Genomic DNA, 24,509 nt, shown 5'->3' with positions numbered 1-24,509 from the left:
TGGGAGAATGAAGGTATTTGAAATATATGGATTTAAAGCATCTAGTAATGATTATAAAGATGCTGAAGGGATATGGCTTTGGATTACGGCAATAGCAAGATGTTATCTGTTAAAGACTAAAGAACAGAGAAGTGATTTCTGTGACTATAGAGCAATTTAAAAGAAGAGCTGAGATTAAACAGTCCCACATCTGCTTTACTGCTTTGGGTAAATTATTGTTTTTATCCTTCCATTTGGAAAATGAGAACATTAGTGATGATAAGTAGAACCAAACCATGTGCTAAATATATTTACCTTTTGGTCCTTACACTTGCAAGAACGAGACCAGTTTCTCTTGAATGATGGATCATATTCTCCTGATGGAGCCAGATACATTATTTTAGTTTCTGTGATTAAAATAATTATTTTAAATAATATATTTTAAATATATATTGTAAAATAAATTATTTTAAATAATGGTATTTTAAATAAAATACATATTTTTAGTTTTTTTGCCCTTTCTTTCTTCCTTGTAGTTGAAGAAAAATAATTTCACCAAAAATAAAAATTATTTTCGAATTTGGCCCAGCAGTAAAAAGGCAGTTCTGGGAATTCAAATTCCTTATGCCCCTAGTTAAAGCTCATTAATCAAAAGCTACTGGCTCACTAGAACCCCTTTCTAGAAATCTATTCTGTAATACTCCATATATAATTCTTACATCTTTATCTAGGATATTTCCAGTTTTCAAATTTGTATATGTGACTTAATTAAACAAAATAGCTCAAGAGAACTGATATTCTAAATAATTCATAAATGTTGCTAAAAGTGGTATAATTTTATAATTTCCCGAAGAGAAACTAGGCAAAAGTTCCTGTAACATTACAAATCTTAAAAGAAACAGGGTAGTTTTAAGTGTGACAGAGTTAATTCATAAACGAGATATATAGACTAGAATACTCATTTTAAAAAAATGTTTATTTTGAAGCAAAGGATCATTATCTCAATCTTTAGCTTGTACCTGGCAGCCTGTATTTAAAGGGTTTATTCTCCATGGTGATGGGGTGGGGTAAGAAATAAAATTGCAGTTCCAGTTTTACCACTCTTATTAATTTTGTGCTGGGGTTGAAGTGCTCCACAAGAAAAAGGAGCATTGTTTCTACGAACTGTGTAAAGGGAAGGGAAGGAGGAAGTGTTAGAAGGATGATTTCTCAATTTTATTTCTTAAAAGGCACTCGTGTGGTTGCATTTCCTCCAAACCCAACCTTTTGTGTTCAGTTTGATTAAAATGCATCCTTCTTGGTCTAACAGTATTTGGAAAACTCAAGAAGTCTTTTCCTAAATCATCAGTAAGTCAAGCAAGAAAGTTAGCAGAGCTGATTCTGCTGATGTACCTTCCATAACTGACAGTATTCATCTTTGAAATGATTAAGCCTTGGTATTGTGACTGAAAATGTGAAGTCTTTTATAATCAAATGAAAAAAAAATCTACTCATTTTTAATAAACACGCTAAATTCTGAGTTTTTGCATACATGCCACTTGATTTTCATAGTTATATCAGTAATACCACTGCATAAAAACGTCAGTCAGAGGAAATCTAATTTAATGTGAAAATAGCTACTCTGAGGAGAGGTGGGAACACTGAAGAGGTTCTGGAGTTACATAGACCTTCACTAAGTACCATCTCTGTCACTTACTAGCTTTGTCATCCTGAATGACTTGCTTAACCTCTCTGAGCCCAACCCTTTCAGCTAATGTGCACAAATCACCTAAAGTACCTGGTGCATTGGTGCATAGTAGGTGCTCAATGAATGTTAGCTATTCCTACCCTTTTGACAAAGAAACCATGAGCTAATACCAAAATGATAATGGAGTCTTCCCTTTCCACTCATCCTAAAGCAGGTATTCATGACATTCCCTATTTTATTTGGGCTTCATATTTATCAGCTGAGTTTTTGAGTACCTACTTTTGCCAGGTAGTAGGCACTGAGGGGTCAAAGAGAGGCAACCTTGACAGGTGTCTTAGTCTGCTTTGTGCTGCTATAACAGAATACCTGAGACTGAGTAATTTATAAATAACAGAAATTTATTTGTTACAGTTCTGGAGGTTGGAAAGTCTAAGGTCAGCGGGACTTTTATTTTATATGAGGGCCTTCTTGCTGCAACATCCCATGGCAGAAGGTAGAAAGGCAAGAGAGAACCCATGAGAAAGAAAGAAGGGAAGGGGGCCAGAACCCTTCCTTTTATCAGGAACCCACTCCCAAGGTAATGGCATTAATCCATTCATGATGGCAGGACACTTGTCACCTAATCACCTCTTTAGGATCCCACCTCTCAAAACTGTTGCATTGAGGATTAAATTTCAAACACACGAACTTTGGGGGACACATTCAAACCATAGTAATGTCCAAGCCAATCTTTGCCCTAGAGAGGAAAGAGCACTTGATGATGTCATCAGCTGAGATAACAGCAAAAAGGAGAGCACATCAGTGGGCTTGAAGGTGGAGCACTGATAGACTGCATTTCAGGTGAGTTGAGTTGGATGGGGTCTGGGGATATGCAAGCAGATCTGCCCTACAGGAAGTAGTTTTTAATGGATCTGTAGCTGTGTAGGAGGGCAGGGCTGGAGAAAGGCATTTAGACATCATGTATGTGTGAGCTATGAGTGGTGCATATGTGCTGACACTGCCAGAGGTTGGTCAGGGAGCCTAGAAGGCGGGGAAGAACTGTGTGGGGAGAAAGGAGACCAGGGACACACTACTGCTTGGGAGTGGGAGATAGCAAAGAAGATTTCTGGGTGTCCCCTACAACCTTCAAAAACATTATTTGCAGGCACTTCGGTTTTAAACGATTAAAACAACAAATCTAAAATGTGTTTTCTTGAATTGAGATCAATTATAAATCTTATATTCTATTTAAAATTGTCTAAACTCTGTCAATCTTCTTAAGATTGATATTTTAACTTGGTTAACGTCACAGACATTAAACATTTCAATATAGCATTAAATACAGCAAAATTATCTTAATATTTTAACTTAAAATACAAAATCTAATTCAATCATAAATGACATATTTTATATTAGATATCACAAGGCTAATCATATCAACACATTATCTAAAACATAATGAATATCTAAAATATTACATACTTTCCCCAAACTTATATAAAAGTATAAATATTTTGGATTTTATTTAGTCCATCATATTTACACTTAAATTTTAAGTTTTCCCATAGTTAGAACACTGTATTATAAGGAAATAATTTTGCTTTTCCCCCAAAATTTGGGGTTACCTTCTTAGTGCATTTTCACTAGCAAGTTAGCCTGGGATTTAGGATCTAATTTTCCCTATGTATATTTGCTTTAATGAAGACTGTATATCTTACAAAAGGTTCAGTCTTCTCATCTAAGTCCCCAAGATTTATATTACTTGTTATCTAATTCTCAAGTCATCTTTGATTCTGTAACCTTCCACAGATTACCTTGCCAGTTGACCTGAATCAATGAATCTGATTACTGTTTAATCCTACTCAGAATTATTTGTACATTCTTCCTTGCAGACATAACTCATAGACAGTCCAGAACATGCAACTGGATTCTGCATCATGAAAACCTCAGGGTCAAACTTGATAACTGGTCAATAGGACCGGTCATAGAAATAGGAGAAGAATCAGGAGTAAGAAATGTAATTGCATAATAGCATCCAAGGAAAGGCAGAATTTCAAAAAGGAAGACATCCTCAAGATCAAGTTTGAAATGTAGCAAGGAGGTTTATAAATTAAAAGGGTGAAATATGACCATTAGAATTGATCACTGATGATTTCATGTCACGACGTGGACTAAAACCAAATAGCAATATGTTGAGTGAACTGGAAGTAAGGAATTGGGAATTGCAGTTAAAGGCAGCAATTACTCAAGAACTCTTTAGGACATTTTATTTTATATTATTTTATATTTAAATAAGGGAAACAGAGAGATGGGGCAGTGGCCAACAGACTCAAAGGAAGACATATTTATCTTGTAAGAAATAAATTTTTTCAACACCCCTTACCCCCACTTTTATTTGGTTAGAGTTGATAGATTCAGGACAAAGACAGAATTAATTGGTGAAGCAGTATCCCAGAGGATGGAAGATAAAAGTTAAATCCACACGAAAAAGTTGGCCTTGAACAGGAAAAGAAACACCTTATCCTCTGAGAATGGAGAGAATGAGGAAAGGATTGATGCAGATGTAGATAAATTTGTGGATATGGGTGGGGCAGGAGGCTGCAGTCGCTCAAGCCTAGCTGCATGAATGTCGCAAATCCTAGCCAATGTCTGGCATGGGCGCAGGCAGTATGCAGCTTCCCCATTTCCAGGAACCGACAGAATGTGGACTAAGATGATGACAGCTCCAGGAACCAGCCCAGAGGGAGCCACTGGAGAGCTTCCCCATAAGGTTGCCATTCATATTAACTACAGATCAAAGAAGAGAAGAAATCCTAGATCCTTCTATCCAACTCAGATTTCTCAAAGAAAATGAGGCCAGAAGTTAAGATAGGCTCAAGGGCAGTTGCTAGCATCTCTTAAGCTAGAAACCAGGTTTCTAGCCCCCAGAATGAAGTCTCCCTTTATTTTAAAATTACATATATAGAGCCATTTTCTCCACCCTTTCCCCTGGCCAACTTTTCTTCATTCTTCTACTTTTAGCACTTCACTTTCTCTGAAAAGCCTTCCTTGCCTTCTCCCTCCCCTCCCCTCTTCTATTTAAATCATTTAAATAGGATCCCATTTAAGGATATTATATACCTCTTTGATCTTTCCTCTGTTGTTCCACAATTTAAATTCTATTTTTATTTAAGGATCATTTCATGTTCCTCTTTCCCAGTAGATATTATAGGGATTCTGTTCACTTCTGTATCCTGATCATCCCAGAGTATAATACCTAGCTTGTAGTTAGTGCTCAATAAAATTACATTTATATATTAAATTATATTCATTATAGAATACATTTACATACTGTTAAAGTAAAATAAGCAGGGGGTCAAAAGGCTGAGGCTGTCTCTGTGCTTTGAATTCCTATATAACAAACTGTAACTTAATTTAGTATGTAAACAGACAAAAACTTGGAATATTTTTTGTAACAAATAGCTGGGTTTCAGCCAATCACATGCAGCCAACTGATCAGACCACACTCAACTATGGCAAATACCTAGCTGTAACCAATCTAGTTATTTCTGTATTTTACTTCCAACTTTAGCCAAGGTAAGCTCACTGCTCACTGCAGAGCAGAACTTGGAATCTCTTTTGGTTCTGAGTGCTACCCAATTCATGAATGGTTCTTTGCTCGAATAAACTCTGTGAAATTTAGTTAATGTTTTTCTTTTAGAAACATCAGGTACATGGTGTGGGAGTAGAGAATTCAATAATTTTATTTGCAAATTAAAGTTCTCTGTGAAAAATATGCTGTGGGCTTTCAGGAAGGCTGACATACTTTCTTTCTAGTATATGGGAGATGTTCAATACATATTTGTTGAGTGAATAATAATTTCTGAACTATTCAAATTTTTAATTTATGGAAGAAAACCACACACAGCCACTCAAAATAATTTAAAGATATTTTCTACATCTTAAAAAAAACTTCTTAGGCAAAGTAAGATTATTCAAACAATGTAATTTATAATAAATATTAGGGTTCACCAAAACTTTGAAAATAACTGGTTTACAATGAAAGTACTAAACATATAACTAAGGTAGCTCCTGTGATAATTTGTAACTAGAGAACCCAATGTTTAATTCCTAAGGTTTCACACTTTTAAAGCTTCTGAGACATCTCTTAAACCTGACTTTCAGATATAAAATGAACTCACCAATTTTTGGTGCAGAAAATTTATGCATTTGCAATATTTAATAAGAAAAGGCATCATCAATGAAATGCCTATACCCTTTTCACAAGGAAGGTAATTTGCAAACACATGCATGAAGATTAGTACCATACAGTAGGCAAATATTTTTCCATGTCCCACCCAAAGCAAACAAATGAAAATAGAAGCTTCAAGGACAATTATAAAATATCTTTAAATTTAAAGACACAGCACCCTTTTATCCTTTGGCTCCACCTGTACCTTTATCAGAAACACACATTTCTTAATCAGTCCCAACTGGGAATTTCCAGCAGGAAAATAGTCTCAGTTGATTGTGAGGTAATTGATTTTCTTTCTCACATTTCAAAATGTGAGAAACTTTTGAATCAAAAAACTTTATGAATCAAAAACTCTCAAAACTTTATGAATCAAAAAACAAATGGCTAGAAAGTACTAATTTGTTGTTTGTGGATATTAAGAAACAAAAACAAGTTCCCTGGTATTAGCTCTTAATTATATCTACAGACGCTACGTTCTAACTCCTTCATGGCAGTTTTAATTTGGGAGATGTTCAAGACATATATGTTGAGTCAATAATAATTTATCACTGAATCAGTGAATATCAAAATGTCCCAGTGTTTATCTCCATTATCAAAATGTCCCAGTGTTTATGCATACAATCTATATCTCCCAAAGTGTCATAGTATTGGCATAAAAATGCTTTGCCTTATCCATTTGGAAGAGAATATGATCAACGTTCTTGTGGCAAAGCAGATAATGGGTCTAGGTGCAGATATAGAAGGGTCAAGTTATGGAGAACGTCAATCTGAGTTTCAGGGCAGACTGACTCAAATAGCTCATCCGGTTGTCCATCCAACATATTTTACATTTTACTAGAAAATTCAGTAACTATATGTCATACCAAGAATACTGTAAGTCTGATAGATTATTGCTTGGTCTGGGCAGAGCTGAATGAAGTGAGAAACAAAAAATTTTCTAGGTACTTCTGAGGGTGCACATATACAGTCCAGGTGTGGGTTATATAGAGATAATACCAGCTCTTTTAATAACCCTCCAGGGCACAACAATCTTGTCATCTTCGAATTTTCTATGTGTCATCTTGTAATTTTCCGATTCTAAGATCCACTGGGGTGTGGTTCAGTCACATTCCTTCCTGTTCTACTTGCAATGAGGGTCTACTGGCTGCTCTTCTGTGCTTTCTCTCCTTGATTACTACTACACAATCTCTATGTGAAGTTGGTATTCAAGAAGCTTATTGAGAAATACATTTCTGCATTTGTGAAAAGAACAAGGTAAGCTTACTGAAAGGCAGACTTATAGCTGACTGAGGAGAAAATAATTAGTGCTTTAGATTTCTCCCTATATCATTTAGTCATTCATTGCTTAATAATGGGAATATGTTCCAAGAAATGTGTCGCTAGGTGATTTTGTTGTGCAAACATCAGAGTGTACTTATACAAACCTAGATGGTAGAGCCTACTACACAGCTAGGCTAGATGGTACAGCCTGTTGCTTCCAGGCTACAAATATGTACAGCATGTGACTATACTACTGAATACTGTAGGCAATTGTAAACATATCTAAACATAGTAAATGTACAGTAAAAATATAATATTATAATCTTAAGGGACCAACATTGTATAAGAGGTATATGACCCAAATGTTGTTATGAGGCACATGACTGTATATCAAAATCCTAGTTTAATACAATTTAAAGGAATATCACAGTTATGAGGCTTAACTGTTTTCTCCGAATTTTAAGATAAAAAGTATAAATACATTACATGGATACTTAAATAATTAAGGCATTGTGAACCCACACAGAATTAACTATAGGAAAAGAAAACTGGTTTGAAAGACTTTAGAACTGAATCTTACACAAACATGTGTGTGGGGGGGTATACAGAGTCTAAAACATCAAGCAGATGGTAATGTAAAGAATGGAAATGTTTACGATATGGAAAATGTTCAGTTGAAATAAATTAATAAAACACTGGAAACAGACACACCAAATTTACAAAATGGGAAGCAGAGAACAGAATAGTTTCCTAGAGATAGCAGCTCATTTAGATGATGAACACCAGATGCCAAGTGGAGCTCAGTAGAGACAAAAGTGTCATGATTAGCTTCAGGGGAGGAGAAGAAAAGGAGGAGGTGCCAGAGGTGAGAGAGCCTACTTTGCAGCTGCAAACACAGCTCTTTGCAGGCTGGGGCAACTCCCTAATTGCCCCTGGTGAGCTACAAGGCAAGGAACAAAGTAGCCATGATTTCTCATTTCAGTCAAAGGAGGAGGTTTGCATCACTGAACACTGATTCATAAGTCTCCATCTGGTTGAATCCTGCAACATGAGGGGTTGACAATGTGAAACACTGCTCCGGGCCCATAGTCAGGCCAGGGTTCGTTGTGTCTCTGTGAGATATTAAATAGTCCCTGAGACACACTCTGTGAAAAGGGCCTATGAGAATTGTAGGATGAGAAAGTGTTCAATACAGTTGTGGGAAACTACTGACATTATCAACAGATTAAAGTATGCCTTGAATAGCGACGCCATTTCCTTCCGGAAGTTCAGGATATTGGTATTTTGTTGCAAGTGGGAAGGTACCTACTGATGCGTCCTCAATCCAAAGTCCATTTCCCCCGCATAACCAATTAGGCAACTAACTTATTCCTACTGTATGTATGAAAGACAGAGAGAGAACATGAGCGAGCTCCTCAGAGTGCTGTGTAAGTACAAACCACAGATGGGAATCTTTCTTTTCCTCGAATTTTAGTGTTGCCTCGGATCTGAAATCTAACTGAAGCCTGTCAGTTGTTGTAATGCATGCTTTACAATGCATGAACGTGATACTGGACACTGACTCTCTGACTTTCAAGCACAAATTTACTGGAGAAGAAAGATAAATTTATTTATGAAGCATTCCAAGTAAAGTCAAATTATTCACAGATACAGTGAATGCTAGAGGAGACTTTGCTTGCAGGAGAAAGAATTCTAGACTACAAGTCAGTATATCCCTGGGTTCTAGTCTTGGTCTTGCTCTTAACTTAGGGTTATGTGACTTTGGCCACACCATTAGTCTTTCTAGACCTCAGTTTCCCCATGTGTGAAATAAGGACGTAGAACTAAATGATCTCTAAAGTCATTTTTGGCTCTAACAGCCTAGAAGATATTCAGAAGAGGGAGCAATCATTTTAGAACAGAGGATCAGAAGATTCCATGTTAGAAGACGGGCAGTTTGCTCTTCTGCAAAGTCTGCTTTCTCCGACTACAAAAGTAAACATGAGAGCTGCAAAAAATCCAGAGTACAGAAATGTCAAATATAGTTTGTAAATGCCCCATAATCTTCACTGTTATTTGTTTAAAATTTATTCTTCTAGCTATTTTCTGTTAAGAGCTAATTATAATCATTACTATTTTATTAAAATGAAACACTAAGTGCATTTTTCTTCAACAAATTTTTAAAAACTTAAGACTATATCCTGAATCTTCTGTCATGTCATCACACATATATCTCATTTTTAAATCAGTGCAGAGTACTGCACTGTATCTACATATTGTACTTCTTTTTTTGAGACGGAGTCTCACTGTGTCACCCAGGCTGGAGTGCAATGGCATGATCTTGGCTCACTGCAACCTCCGCCTCCTGGGCTCAAGCAATTCTCCTGCCTCAGCCTCCCGAGTAGCTGGGATTACAGGTGCCCACCACCACGCCCAGCTAATTTTTGTATTTTTAGTAGAGATGAGGTTTCATCATGTTGACCAGGCTGGTCTTGAACTTCTGAACTCAGGTGATCTGCCCACCTTGGCCTCCCAAAGTGCTGGGATTACAGGCATGAGCCACCGTGCTCAGCCTACATATTGTATATATTGATGATATATGGATTTTTTTTCATCACAAATAGTACTGCAAGAAAACTTGCATACCCAAGTCCTAATATTCAATCTTGATACCTCTTCCCTCACTTCCCATTTCCTATCCATTACCAGGTACTGGTGATCTCATCAACTATCCTAGGAACTCTTCCACTTCTCACTCTACAATTGCTTCTACTTTATTCAAGAGGAGAGTCAACATCTTCTTCTGTGATAGTCCCTTAATTGATCCCTTCTCCCCAAGTCTTGCCTTCTTACTTCCCACAGTGCACCCAGGGATGCAAATGTTATTACTCCTCAGTTTAAAACCTTCAATAGCTTCTCACTGTTCTTAAGATAAAGACCATCAACTATAAGGTTGTATTGTCTGCAACTTGCTTTATGATATGTCAGCAAAGACAGTTTGGAATTTATGAGTGTGTTTTTAATCTGTGCTTTAGGTTGTAGATTAAATGAGTTGCCCCAACAGGAAGATATATTCAGAAATGGTTAGTAAAAATGTTATCAGAAGTCAGAGATGGCTTGTACAGGTACACTAGTTTCATTATTTCCACTCAACGCAAAGGACTTTATGCATTTGCAAAATGGATGTTAGAAGTTATTTTTCCTTGGTGAAATCAGTTTTATATGAGTGTAGACTGGCTAGAAATAGTGTTATGAGAGGCATTTCCACTCTTGCATCAACAATGTAGATTATAGCAATCCAGTATCTTTTACCCTTCCTAATGTTCCTAGTGCTTGTTTCTGAGAAATGGCTCATTCAGTGGCTGGTTCAAAGGATTCTTGCTGCTTAAATTAAGCTCTTAGGTGACCTCAACTCTCCTGCCAGAAGAGTGTCACATTTGTCTTTCATAAACTTTCCATGAAGATATAGTTGGAGAAACCAAAAGAATAGGAGGGGCTTCACCAAGCTTACAGGACAGGATGTACAATTGTTTTTATTCCTGCTTACTAATCAAACTTGGATTGTGAGGGTGAATCGAACCTGAGACCACGTGTTGAGGCTATGAGGATGGTTCCTTTATCCTCACCCACCTCCAAATTCTGGAGGTTTTAACATCCACTGAGAGGAACCTGGTAGATACGAAGGACCAGGTTAGCTGAAGTTGGTTTTTAGCATGTGGCCTGCAAGGCCTGCAGGATGGGGCTACTGTCTACCTCTCTTGGTACTCCTTGTGCTCAAGACATTTCTCAGAACACCATCCCCCCAGGGCATTTCAGCATGCCCTTCGCCCTCCCCTCTCTGGGGCTCCCTTTGCCAGGTGAGAGTCTACTTAGCCTTGTGGATCCCAGCTGCTCATCCCTTCCTCAGGGAAGCCGTCCACACTAGCATGGTTATTGCATCGATACCTGTCTCCCACTGAGATTGTGTCCAGGTCCATTTTGTTCACCTTTGTATCCTCACCACCTGGCACAGTGCTTGGCCTCCACAGATACTTGTTCAATAATAGGGCATTTAGGTTTTATTCTACACATTGATAGAAAAAAAAAAAAAGCTTTTGTGGCACTAGGTTCACTAATTGGAATGGACACTCCAGTATAAGAACATTTTACAATAATATTTTTTCAAAACTCCAATTCACAAAATGAAGAATGGAGCATATACTAAATATGAAAAGTGAGGGCACAGCCCTCCCTTTTAAATGCCAGGAATGCCACCTTTGTTATTTTGAAAACTCTTCACGGAACTGAGAATAAGAAAAGGTCACGTTCTTGAGCTTTAATTTCTTCATATTTTACAGTTTTCTTTAGTCTCCCTACTTATACCATGATCATTTCAGCATTTAAATAAGTTCTGCTTTCTCTGTGAACTCCATTGTTGCTTCCTTTCCTCAAATTCAGTCCTTGGCATCCTCTCTGCCTCACACTATACAAACATGGAATCGATTATACGTTTTACCCTAAAGTTCTTTACTTTAGTAAAGAACTTTACTATATATACTGGGGTATAATTATATTCAGAAACATTTAAAACTGTCCCCGGACAGATATATAAGTAGACAATTTCATAATGAGGAAATTTACATCTCTAGTTAGAAATTCAGGGGAAATCCCAAGAGTTTAAGCTTGAAAGTTTCCTGCTATTTCTTGTGGCTTTTATCTAAGGTCAAGACGAGGGGAGCTGGGAGAAGGTGTGTGTAGTTTGAGGCCCTGCCTCATTCTTTCTTTCCATCCTGTACCTCCCATCCTGCTCTAGTCCAGATGTATTTTACATTTGAGCCTCAGCTTTGTTGCTTAAGAAATAGGCTTAAAACTGAATTGAAAAAAAAATCAAAATGTTTTCATCTTTTAAACAAACAAAGGAAAGGACTGCAAAATTGCTCACATCGTTTGAAATTTGAAGTGTGGTTTGTTGCCATTGGGATCAACATATGGATTCAATGAAATAAGAAAATCAGGCAGGGGAGGAAATCAGTTTTAATGAAGCATTTTCAATTTCCCATGAAATAGTTACTTCAAAACCACCACTATAAACTTTGAAGCATCTTTCTGAATTTGGCACAGTGTATATGAAAAAAGTCAAACCAAAGTAAACTAAAGACTGATCAGTTTGATAATCTCCTCCAAAGACCAAGTAGAAAACCTCAAAGTGCTTTAGTTGGACAGATAGAGAATTGTGCTTGGAGCCAGCAGACCTGGGTTCAAGTTTTGGCTGAATCACATCTCCAAGTCTGTGTCCTTGACTGTGAAATGATCATCATAATCCTACCTACATAGATATCACAGAGTAGTTGGGAAGGCCTAATAAACAGAACTACATAAAGAACAAATAATTGCCTGCCAAAAAAAAAAAAATTTCCCCACTATTTACATGGGCATAGAGATTTGGAATTTTAATGTTTGAATTACCTCTTAGCAAAAGTTGAAAACTGCTATAATTAAAAGGAATGGGGAAGCTGCCTTTAAACAAACAACAAAACCACAATCACTAAAAGTATCCTTCTTTTACAGTAGCAAAGAATTGCAAAGATAACACCCCAGCCTGAAGGTTGGGAAGCACAGTTCAGAACTTGACAGTCCAGAATCATCTTCACATTTTCTCTTTATTCCCTTAGAAAAGCTGGCATTGAGTCCCATGGGAGGTGCTTTGAAATGCCTCCCAGATTGCGTCCTTCTCCTCTGTTTCCTCCGTCTTTACCTTGGTCTGAGCTCTCCTCACAACACAGCTAAATGACAGCAAAGCCTAAGAACCACCAGGGTCACTGCTGCCAGGCCAGCCTCAGTACTGCCCGATTAACCTTTCTAACAAGCAGACTTCATCAGGCTCCACAGCGATTCCATCAGTCTCACATGACTTCCTTCTACTGCCAAAACCCACCCCTACTCTAGTCCAGCAATCCCTCCACTTGCTCTCATACCTGTGGCATTGATTCCAGCCTCAGGGTCCAAGCTGTCACTGTTCTCCCTGTCTAGAAAGCTCCTCCACCCTCATGTGAAGGACCTCTTCAAGGAGAACTACAAACCACTGCTTAAGTAAATAAGACAGGACACAAACAAACGGAAAACATTCCATCCTTGTGGATAGGAAGGATCAATATCTTGAAAATAGTCATACTGCCCAAAGTAATTTATAGATTCAGTGCTATTCCCATCAAACTACCATTGACATTATTCACAAAATTAGAAACAAACTAATTTAAAATTAATATAGAACCAAAAAAGAGTCCATATAGCCAAGACAATCCTAAGCAAAAGAACAAAGGTGGAGGCACTCACTCTACCTGACTTCAAATATACGACAAGACTATAGTAACCAAAACAGCATGGTACTGGTACCAAAACAGATACAGAGACCTCAGAAATAAGACCACATATCTACAACCATCTAATCTTCGACAAACCTGACAAAACAAGCAATGGGGAAAGAATTCCCTATTTAATATGTGGTGCTGGGAAAACTGGCTAGCCATATGCAGAAAACTGAAACTGGACCCCTTCCTTAAACCATACACAAAATTAACTCAAGATGGATTAAAGACTTAAATGTTAAAACCCAAAACCATAAAACCCCAGAAGAGAATCTAGGCAATACCATTCAGGACATAGGCATGGACAAAGATTTTATGATGAAATTGCCAAAATAATTGCAACAAAACCAAAATTGACAAATGGGATCTAATTAAACTAAAGAGCTTCTGCACAGCAAAAGAAACTATCATCAGATCAAACAGGCAACCTATAGAATGGAACAAAATGTTTGCAATCTACCCACCTGACAAAGGTCTAATTTCCAGAATTTATAAGGAACTTAAACAGATTTACAAGAAAAAACCAAACAACCCCATCAAAAGTAGGCAAAGGACATGAACAGACACTTCTCAAAAGAGGAGATTTATGCGGCCTACAAACATATTTAAAAAAAGCTCATCATCACTGATCATTAGAGAAATGCAAATCAAAACCACAATGAGATACCATCTCACACCAGTGAGAATGGTGATTATTAAAAGTTAAGAAACAATAGATGCTGGCGAGGCTGTGGAGAAACAGGAATGCTTTTACACTGGTGGTGGGAATGTAAATTAGTTCAACCATTGTGGAAGACAGTGTGGCAATCCCTCAAGGATCTAGAACCAGAAATACCATTCAACCCAGCAATCTCATTATTGGGTATATACCCAAAGAAATATAAATCATTCTATTATAAAGATACATGCACGTGTATATTTATTGCAGCACTATTCCAATAGCAAAGATACAGAATCAACCCAAGTGCCCATCAATGACAGACTAGATAAAGAAAATGTGGTACATATATACCATAGAATATTATACAGCCAAAAAAAAGGAGCATGATCATGTCTTCTGCAGGGACATGATAATGCTGGAAGCCATCATCTCAGCAAACTAACACAGGAGCAGAAAACCTAACACCACATGTTCTCACTCATAAGTGGGAGTTGAACAATGAGAACACATGGACACAGGGAAGGGAACAACACACACCGGGGCCTGTAGGGAGGGNCCTGCAGGATGGGGCTACTGTCTACCTCTCTTGGTACTCCTTGTGCTCAAGACATTTCTCAGAACACCATCCCCCCAGGGCATTTCAGCATGCCCTTCGCCCTCCCCTCTCTGGGGCTCCCTTTGCCAGGTGAGAGTCTACTTAGCCTTGTGGATCCCAGCTGCTCATCCCTTCCTCAGGGAAGCCGTCCACACTAGCATGGTTATTGCATCGATACCTGTCTCCCACTGAGATTGTGTCCAGGTCCATTTTGTTCACCTTTGTATCCTCACCACCTGGCACAGTGCTTGGCCTCCACAGATACTTGTTCAATAATAGGGCATTTAGGTTTTATTCTACACATTGATAGAAAAAAAAAAAAGCTTTTTGTGGCACTAGGTTCACTAATTGGAATGGACACTCCAGTATAAGAACATTTTACAATAATATTTTTTCAAAACTCCAATTCACAAAATGAAGAATGGAGCATATACTAAATATGAAAAGTGAGGGCACAGCCCTCCCTTTTAAATGCCAGGAATGCCACCTTTGTTATTTTGAAAACTCTTCACGGAACTGAGAATAAGAAAAGGTCACGTTCTTGAGCTTTAATTTCTTCATATTTTACAGTTTTCTTTAGTCTCCCTACTTATACCATGATCATTTCAGCATTTAAATAAGTTCTGCTTTCTCTGTGAACTCCATTGTTGCTTCCTTTCCTCAAATTCAGTCCTTGGCATCCTCTCTGCCTCACACTATACAAACATGGAATCGATTATACGTTTTACCCTAAAGTTCTTTACTTTAGTAAAGAACTTTACTATATATACTGGGGTATAATTATATTCAGAAACATTTAAAACTGTCCCCGGACAGATATATAAGTAGACAATTTCATAATGAGGAAATTTACATCTCTAGTTAGAAATTCAGGGGAAATCCCAAGAGTTTAAGCTTGAAAGTTTCCTGCTATTTCTTGTGGCTTTTATCTAAGGTCAAGACGAGGGGAGCTGGGAGAAGGTGTGTGTAGTTTGAGGCCCTGCCTCATTCTTTCTTTCCATCCTGTACCTCCCATCCTGCTCTAGTCCAGATGTATTTTACATTTGAGCCTCAGCTTTGTTGCTTAAGAAATAGGCTTAAAAACTGAATTGAAAAAAAAATCAAAATGTTTTCATCTTTTAAACAAACAAAGGAAAGGACTGCAAAATTGCTCACATCGTTTGAAATTTGAAGTGTGGTTTGTTGCCATTGGGATCAACATATGGATTCAATGAAATAAGAAAATCAGGCAGGGGAGGAAATCAGTTTTTAATGAAGCATTTTCAATTTCCCATGAAATAGTTACTTCAAAACCACCACTATAAACTTTGAAGCATCTTTCTGAATTTGGCACAGTGTATATGAAAAAAGTCAAACCAAAGTAAACTAAAGACTGATCAGTTTGATAATCTCCTCCAAAGACCAAGTAGAAAACCTCAAAGTGCTTTAGTTGGACAGATAGAGAATTGTGCTTGGAGCCAGGAGACCTGGGTTCAAGTTTTGGCTGAATCACATCTCCAAGTCTGTGTCCTTGACTGTGAAATGATCATCATAATCCTACCTACATAGATATCACAGAGTAGTTGGGAAGGCCTAATAAACAGAACTACATAAAGAACAAATAATTGCCTGCCAAAAAAAAAAATTTCCCCACTATTTACATGGGCATAGAGATTTGGAATTTTAATGTTTGAATTACCTCTTAGCAAAAGTTGAAAAACTGCTATAATTAAAAGGAATGGGGGAAGCTGCCTTTAAACAAACAACAAAACCACAATCACTAAAAAGTATCCTTCTTTTACAGTAGCAAAGAATTGCAAAGATAACACCCCAGCCTGAAGGTTGGGAAGCACAGTTCAGAACTTGACAGTCCAGAATCATCTTCACATTTTCTCTTTATTCCCTTAGAAAAGCTGGCATTGAGTCCCATGGGAGGTGCTTTGAAATGCCTCCCAGATTGCGTCCTTCTCCTCTGTTTCCTCCGTCTTTACCTTGGTCTGAGCTCTCCTCACAACACAGCTAAATGACAGCAAAGCCTAAGAACCACCAGGGTCACTGCTGCCAGGCCAGCCTCAGTACTGCCCGATTAACCTTTCTAACAAGCAGACTTCATCAGGCTCCACAGCGATTCCATCAGTCTCACATGACTTCCTTCTACTGCCAAAAACCCACCCCTACTCTAGTCCAGCAATCCCTCCACTTGCTCTCATACCTGTGGCATTGATTCCAGCCTCAGGGTCCAAGCTGTCACTGTTCTCCCTGTCTAGAAAGCTCCTCCACCCTCATGTGAAGGACCTCTTCAAGGAGAACTACAAACCACTGCTTAAGTAAATAAGACAGGACACAAACAAACGGAAAAACATTCCATCCTTGTGGATAGGAAGGATCAATATCTTGAAAATAGTCATACTGCCCAAAGTAATTTATAGATTCAGTGCTATTCCCATCAAACTACCATTGACATTATTCACAAAATTAGAAACAAACTAATTTAAAATTAATATAGAACCAAAAAAGAGTCCATATAGCCAAGACAATCCTAAGCAAAAAGAACAAAGGTGGAGGCACTCACTCTACCTGACTTCAAATATACGACAAGACTATAGTAACCAAAACAGCATGGTACTGGTACCAAAACAGATACAGAGACCTCAGAAATAAGACCACATATCTACAACCATCTAATCTTCGACAAACCTGACAAAAACAAGCAATGGGGAAAGAATTCCCTATTTAATATGTGGTGCTGGGAAAACTGGCTAGCCATATGCAGAAAACTGAAACTGGACCCCTTCCTTAAACCATACACAAAAATTAACTCAAGATGGATTAAAGACTTAAATGTTAAAACCCAAAACCATAAAAACCCCAGAAGAGAATCTAGGCAATACCATTCAGGACATAGGCATGGACAAAGATTTTATGATGAAATTGCCAAAAATAATTGCAACAAAAACCAAAATTGACAAATGGGATCTAATTAAACTAAAGAGCTTCTGCACAGCAAAAGAAACTATCATCAGATCAAACAGGCAACCTATAGAATGGAACAAAATGTTTGCAATCTACCCACCTGACAAAGGTCTAATTTCCAGAATTTATAAGGAACTTAAACAGATTTACAAGAAAAAACCAAACAACCCCATCAAAAAGTAGGCAAAGGACATGAACAGACACTTCTCAAAAGAGGAGATTTATGCGGCCTACAAACATATTTAAAAAAAGCTCATCATCACTGATCATTAGAGAAATGCAAATCAAAACCACAATGAGATACCATCTCACACCAGTGAGAATGGTGATTATTAAAAAGTTAAGAAACAATAGATGCTGGCGAGGCTGTGGAGAAACAGGAATGCTTTTACACTGGTGGTGGGAATGTAAATTAGTTCAACCATTGTGGAAGACAGTGTGGCAATCCCTCAAGGATCTAGAACCAGAAATACCATTCAACCCAGCAATCTCATTATTGGGTATATACCCAAAGAAATATAAATCATTCTATTATAAAGATACATGCACGTGTATATTTATTGCAGCACTATTCCAATAGCAAAGATACAGAATCAACCCAAGTGCCCATCAATGACAGACTAGATAAAGAAAATGTGGTACATATATACCATAGAATATTATACAGCCAAAAAAAAGGAGCATGATCATGTCTTCTGCAGGGACATGATAATGCTGGAAGCCATCATTCTCAGCAAACTAACACAGGAGCAGAAAACCTAACACCACATGTTCTCACTCATAAGTGGGAGTTGAACAATGAGAACACATGGACACAGGGAAGGGAACAACACACACCGGGGCCTGTAGGGAGGGAAGGGGGAGGGAGAGCATCAGGATAAATAGCTAATGCATGCAGGGCTTAATATCTAGGTGATGAGTGGACAGGTGCAGCAAACCACCATGGCACATATTTACCTATGTAACAAACCTGCATGTTCTACATATGTATCCTGGAACTTGAAATTAAATTAAAAAAAATTAACAAGCAAAAAAAGAAAGAAAAGGTTTCCACCCTCCTTCACCTATCTTAATACAACTCATTTCTCCGAGCTCCCTTTAGGGCAGGACTCAGCCTTCACTGTGGTTATGCAATCATCTGGGAGATCCTGTTAAAATGCAGGTTCTGATTCAGTAGACTGGAGGTGAAGTCAGGACTCTGCATTTCCAACAAGCTCCCAGGTGGTTATGATGCTGCTGGTCCATGGACCTCACTTCGAGGACCAAAGCTTACTGGCTTAGTGGAAAAAAAATGGAAGGGAAATAGTTTTTTGAGATACATGGACATGGGTTTAAATGTCATCTTGATTAGGTTTTAGCTGTATGACTTAGGGCAAATAACTTCCCTTGTATAAAGGGAATATTACTTATTTTATATAAATGATTTGAGGATCTTTTGATATTAACAGATACTATTCCAAATAGGGCTTTCTCTTGGCTCCCCTGAACTCATCACTTCATCCTCTATTAAGCTTCTCTGATTATCCAGTCTTATTTCTCTTTACTTGGAATTTTATTGCTTAAATAACATGTGTGCACATGCAACTACATATAAATGAGACCATATGTTCTTTGAGGGCATAAGCATGTTTGATACTATTTATTATTTCTCTTAGCATATAAATCAAGAAAAAGTTTTACTAAAGTTTGATTTTTTTTTTCATGCAAAACTCTTGAGCTGTATGATACTTAGTAATACCACCACCCGTCACCGCACCATAATGCAGGGAGGCAGGGCTCCGTCGTGGTTCTGAGCACAGGCTTTGGAGTCAGACACACCCAAGTCCTAGTGTTGGATTCATCACTCGCCATCTGTCCTGCCTAATCCAGACTAACATGTCTGGTTCTCAGTTTCTTCACCTGTAAAATAGGAATTCTGCCTAACCTTTAGTGCTATTGTGAGAATTAAGCTAGACAAGTTACATAAGGTACAAGGTGTATATTATAAATTGTGAAAAAAGGCCATGATTCTCCATCCCTCCCTGAATCCATGCCATTTTCTAATGTAACTCTGCAGTTCCTCCCATTAAAAAGTGGGGTCTTTTTCCAGCCCTTGAATCTGAACTGGCTTCTTGAGTTGCTTTTGAAATAGACTGGAGTAGAAGTGAGCTGTGTCAGCTTGAACCTAGGCCTCAAGGGGCCTTGTTTCCATTCTCTCTTGCAACCAAGTTGAGCCAACATGTGATGAACCCAGGCTAGCCTGCTAAATCATGAAAGATGTGAGGCTCAGCTGCTCCCCATGTGACATGGCTGATGGTCCGCCAATACTCAGAGGCAGAGCTGCCTGGGTGACCACAGATGCATGAAGGAACCTGGAAAAGACAGTAATTTGCTCACCCAAGCCCACCCAAACTGCTTATCTACAGAAGTACAAGCTCAATAAATGGTGGTTATTTTAAGCCATTATGTTTGGGGTGATTTGTTACACAGCAATAGATAACTGATACTGAATATATAAGTAATTTCTCAATAAACAGTGGCTATGTTTTGGACAATATTATACTTAATATAGAATGAGTTTTTATAATACTAACATTTGTGCTTTTTAGTCAGAAGTAGGAAGATGACTAAACTAGGAATTGGGACTCTGAGATTCTGGTCCCAGCAGCTTTTCCAATGGGCAGCTGTATGACTTTGGACAAATCATTTAACCTCTTTGAGACTCAGTTTCCTCATCTGTAAATTAAGGTGGTTAGACCAAGTAACTTTTAAGGTTATTTCCCAGCTCTAAAAAGGATCAAGGGTTCCTTTTACCAAAATGCAGTACTTATTCCTTTCTAACAGATAGTTTTGAACACGATTTAACATTTTGCTTGTAGACTTAGGGTTTAATCACAGACCACCTTCACTGTATTGTCTTTGCTGCCTAGCATTTGCTGTAACCACATTTCACACTTACCATAAGAGCTGTACATTGAAACTACAAAGTAGATCTCCTTGCTGTGGACCACGAACCCAGGTAGCCAAGCTCATTAGGAATCAGAAATGAAATAATGCCAAATAAGTTCTAGTGGGAATCTTAAGTACATGGCTCTTAATAAGAATTTGAAGGTGCAGGGGACTTCTTTTATGCATTTCTAGATTACAATACATATTCTGGAGGACTAAGGTTGTTGACAATCAGACCAAATAAAAGCGATACTATTTTACAGCTATATAGAATCAAATCTCTGTATTTGTTGCATGTTAGGAACCAAGATATGTATGATACTCAGTTATCAAATGAGGGAAAAGAATTAACACCAAAATCAAATTTCAAAACTCCTGAGTGTAGACATCTACTCTACAACTAGTGATCAAGTGAATTAATAAATTTAAAATATATCCAAATACACATTGTATTAACAAGCTATGCATGTGGCACTGAGTCAATAACCAAGGTGACTTTTGTTCACTCAGAGGCCTCTCACATGTTACTAATACTCTTACAAATATAATACAGTCCTCTCTGTGACATCTAGCTGGCCATGTTGTGGTCAACTGAAAACAATAAAAAAGAAAGGCTGTTCTACTGTCCATTTCCACTAAAGTTAAACAATCAAATGTCAGGGTGTTTTTACTCCCAGAAGGAGTTAAGCTAAATCAGAGAATGTGTATATAATATGAGGGCAACAGTTTACTTTAGCTTTGCCTTCAGATGTAGATATTGAAGTCTGGAGAAAGAAACACTAGGTTGTTGAAAATGTGAAATACAATTGGCTATTTATCAGAAACTTTTTTTCTGTGATTAAAAACCATGAGGAGCTCTAGAGGAACTAGAATCCACATGAAGAACATTGCAATGAAACGTGGCTTACATTTACCTACCTGGAGAAAATGTATTTTGAAATGACACGTAAATTGACGTCAGAGATTCAAGTTACCTAATGGGTTCTTACAGTTAAAACCTTAAATACCAGCGCTTCTTTAACTATCTTTTGAATCAATTCACTTCTCTCTCTTCTCTAATGTAAATTTTTGCTGCAGCTGCCTTTGGTCTTGTTTGTTATCTTTACTGTTTCACTCTCATTGCAGCCTGCACGAACTCTCTAAAATAAAGATATGCTCTGCTTAAGATCCTTCAATGGTTTCTCCCAAGATATTAGGATCTCTGAAGACAAGGACTGTGTCCCCAAAACTCATCAACTATCTGGTGTCTCTGGGTCTACACACATGATGTCTCCAAGGTCAGGTCAGGGTTTCATTAAAGTTTGGAGAACCACTTGTACACTGAACAGAACAGAGTTCACCACTTGTGATAAAGTTTGAGATACAATATTCCTTTTGTCATTTGTTAATATTCACTGCAGCTCAGGAACATCTTTTCTACAATGCCCGACAACACCGAGTCAGAGTTTTAATTTTTTGCTTCAGGACACATATTCATTGGCTTGGTGTTTTACATATGTTTTAGGAAAGGATTATTTGATAATCTACAGTCCTGAAGATTTTACCTAACCTCTGTGGGACTATGATATTCTTGGGTGAAAAGGGTACAAGTAGATGAATGATTTCATTCTCAGTTTATTCCCTTAAATAGCAGTCAGAGTAACAAAGGCTACAACTAGAGACAGGATGGCTCAGTGGTTAAGAGCAGGCACTCGAGAAAGGCTACAAATGAATGACCTGCACATAGGTGAAGACTCCAAGTCTGCTTCCCCTAGGATGACTCCTTTAACTTTTCCCAACTCTTTTCTACACACCTACAAAGTCTCTCTGTAAGCATGTAATCTAATGACTAAAAAGAACAACCAGAAAGAAAATCTGTCTAATGACCGAGAAAGAAAAGCAGGACATAGGTACTAGTTACTATTTAATCAAGACTCTAAAAGATCCCAAGATTCAGGGTTATCAGAAAAATTGTGTAACTAGGCGAATGTGAAACACAGTCCAGGGAGAGGAAACCCAGCTACTGGGAGGCTGGTATTCAATTATTTGGAAACTGGCGTCCATTCCAAGAAGCACAGTGAATGGGCTTCTGGGCACCAAGAGCGGGCTGTTCTAGGAGGAAAGGGGCCGGCCCTACCTGGGCTCTGCCCTTGGGCTGCAACTGGATTCTGGCCGGAGCTTAGCCAGGTTGTATTTCCAGGCTCAGAGAGGGTTTGGGTGGGAAGTCAAGGGAATCATTCCATGTTTAGGATAATGGAACATGTTGAGTTGGTATGCAAGTTTTTGTCTTCAATCCCAGATATCCAAAAAGCTCTTTGAAGCACAGCAAAGATTGGCCCTATTTCTCTTTAGGTATCATTATATATCTAAATCTCTGGAGCCATTCAGGACCAGGATTATACGTGCTGAATAAATGCACGGAGCAGGATCAGATAGACACAGAGTGGGCCAAGAAGAGAAGTCAGCCACACCTTCCCTTGCTGTCTCAGCATCTGTTCCATTTCTGCTCAGTGACCCAGGCAGCTTGCTGTTAGCTGACTCTTTACACTTTAGGGAAATACAAATAATTCCGGAACTTAACTTTACCTTTGAGCTTCAAATTGTTTCAATTATGTAACTTGTTTCAATTACCTGCCTCCTGACAGTGTTTCACAGCTGGGACCAGTAAGGTGGTACGATCTTTAACATCTGTCTTATCCTTCCTAAAATAGTATTAACTGAAGGATTAAATGGGGAAGGGGGAGGGTTGGGCAGCAAATACAGACTCTATTATGTTTAAAAGCAGTAACTTTTTCCATTTCTTTCTCATTCAGCTCTCAAATGCTTCTCGTCTTTTCTCCAGATATTATTCCTCATAAGAGCTTGCTTGATTGCAACCACCAAGGACATCCACAAACCAGGGCAAGAAGGACCATCAGTAATTCTTTCCCATAAGTAGTGGCAGAAAGAAAATAAACGCCCTATTCTTCAATGATCTGTACCACTTCTGGAACAGACTTCCTCTAAATTCACAGAACAAATATCTATCATGGCAGGTATCTATGCCACCATGGAAAGTAACTTAAAATGTACTAAGTCATCAGAGGGGTTTTAATTTTGTTTTAAGGTCAATTGCCATGCTGGGGTAAAAGTATTGATTCTTGCCTTTTATCACTGGAAAAATTCTTGACCAGTACTTTGTGAAAATCTCGCCTCATCAGGGCTGCCAAGGTCAATGCAACCTAAGTAACCAACCTGGGAGATGCTTGCCTAATTATTAAATATTTAGCAAACAGTTTGTGACTATTTAACTGTTTGCACCTGGCACCCTCTTTTCACTACGTGAGGCCTCCTGGCACCATGACCTCTTCCCTGACCCCTGCCCACCGTCCAGGCCGCCAGCACCCCTGGGGGGCAAATACCGGGGACCCAAGGACATTTCAAAGAAACAGCAGAGGTCACATTCCATTTCCTTTTTATTAAAAAACATACTTTAAATGGGGAGGAGGGCACAGATCTAAGGGAAAATCTCTGGCAGTGTTTTCAAGTTCGCATGCACCATTGAAAGTTCATTAATTAGGGATTTAAAAGCAAAAATGTTTCACACAACCAATTAGTCGCCAAGCTTTACAAACACCTTGGTCTTTAGCTTTGGGAATCTGTAAAAGTCCGCCTTCCCTCACCCCAGTTTTGCCCCTTTTAGAGCCCCTTTGTTGAATTACGTTACTTTTCCCGAAGTCGTCAAACTTCGAATTGCGTCTCTAATTTTTTTTTTCCAGGGCAAAAGCAAATCAAGAAATTAAAATTAAAAGTAGGCGCCTCGGAGTGAAGTGGGGAAAGCGCGCCCCAAAGCCAAGTTCCACAGGACTCAAGCCCTCCTCGCGCGCGCGGGGCGGGGATTGTCCCTACCTGGGACCGGACGGCGGTGGCGGCGGCGGCGGCGGCGGCGGCGG

General features: G+C 38.4%; 1 protein-coding gene across 3 annotated transcripts in view; it reads right to left on the bottom strand.

Moving 5' to 3' along the window:
* Window positions 1-24,509, bottom strand: part of PGCKA1 (PDCD10 and GCKIII kinases associated 1) — a 134,594-nt gene that overhangs the window by 109,564 nt on the left and 521 nt on the right. The gene's annotated exons all lie outside the window — the stretch shown is intronic.

Source organism: Rhinopithecus bieti, unplaced genomic scaffold, assembly GCF_001698545.2.
Source record: "Rhinopithecus bieti isolate Rb0 unplaced genomic scaffold, ASM169854v2 scaffold_13349, whole genome shotgun sequence".
Lineage (NCBI taxonomy): Eukaryota > Metazoa > Chordata > Mammalia > Primates > Cercopithecidae > Rhinopithecus > Rhinopithecus bieti.
The sequence above is the reverse complement of the archived record's forward strand: the minus strand, read 5'-3'. Positions and strand labels throughout refer to the sequence as shown.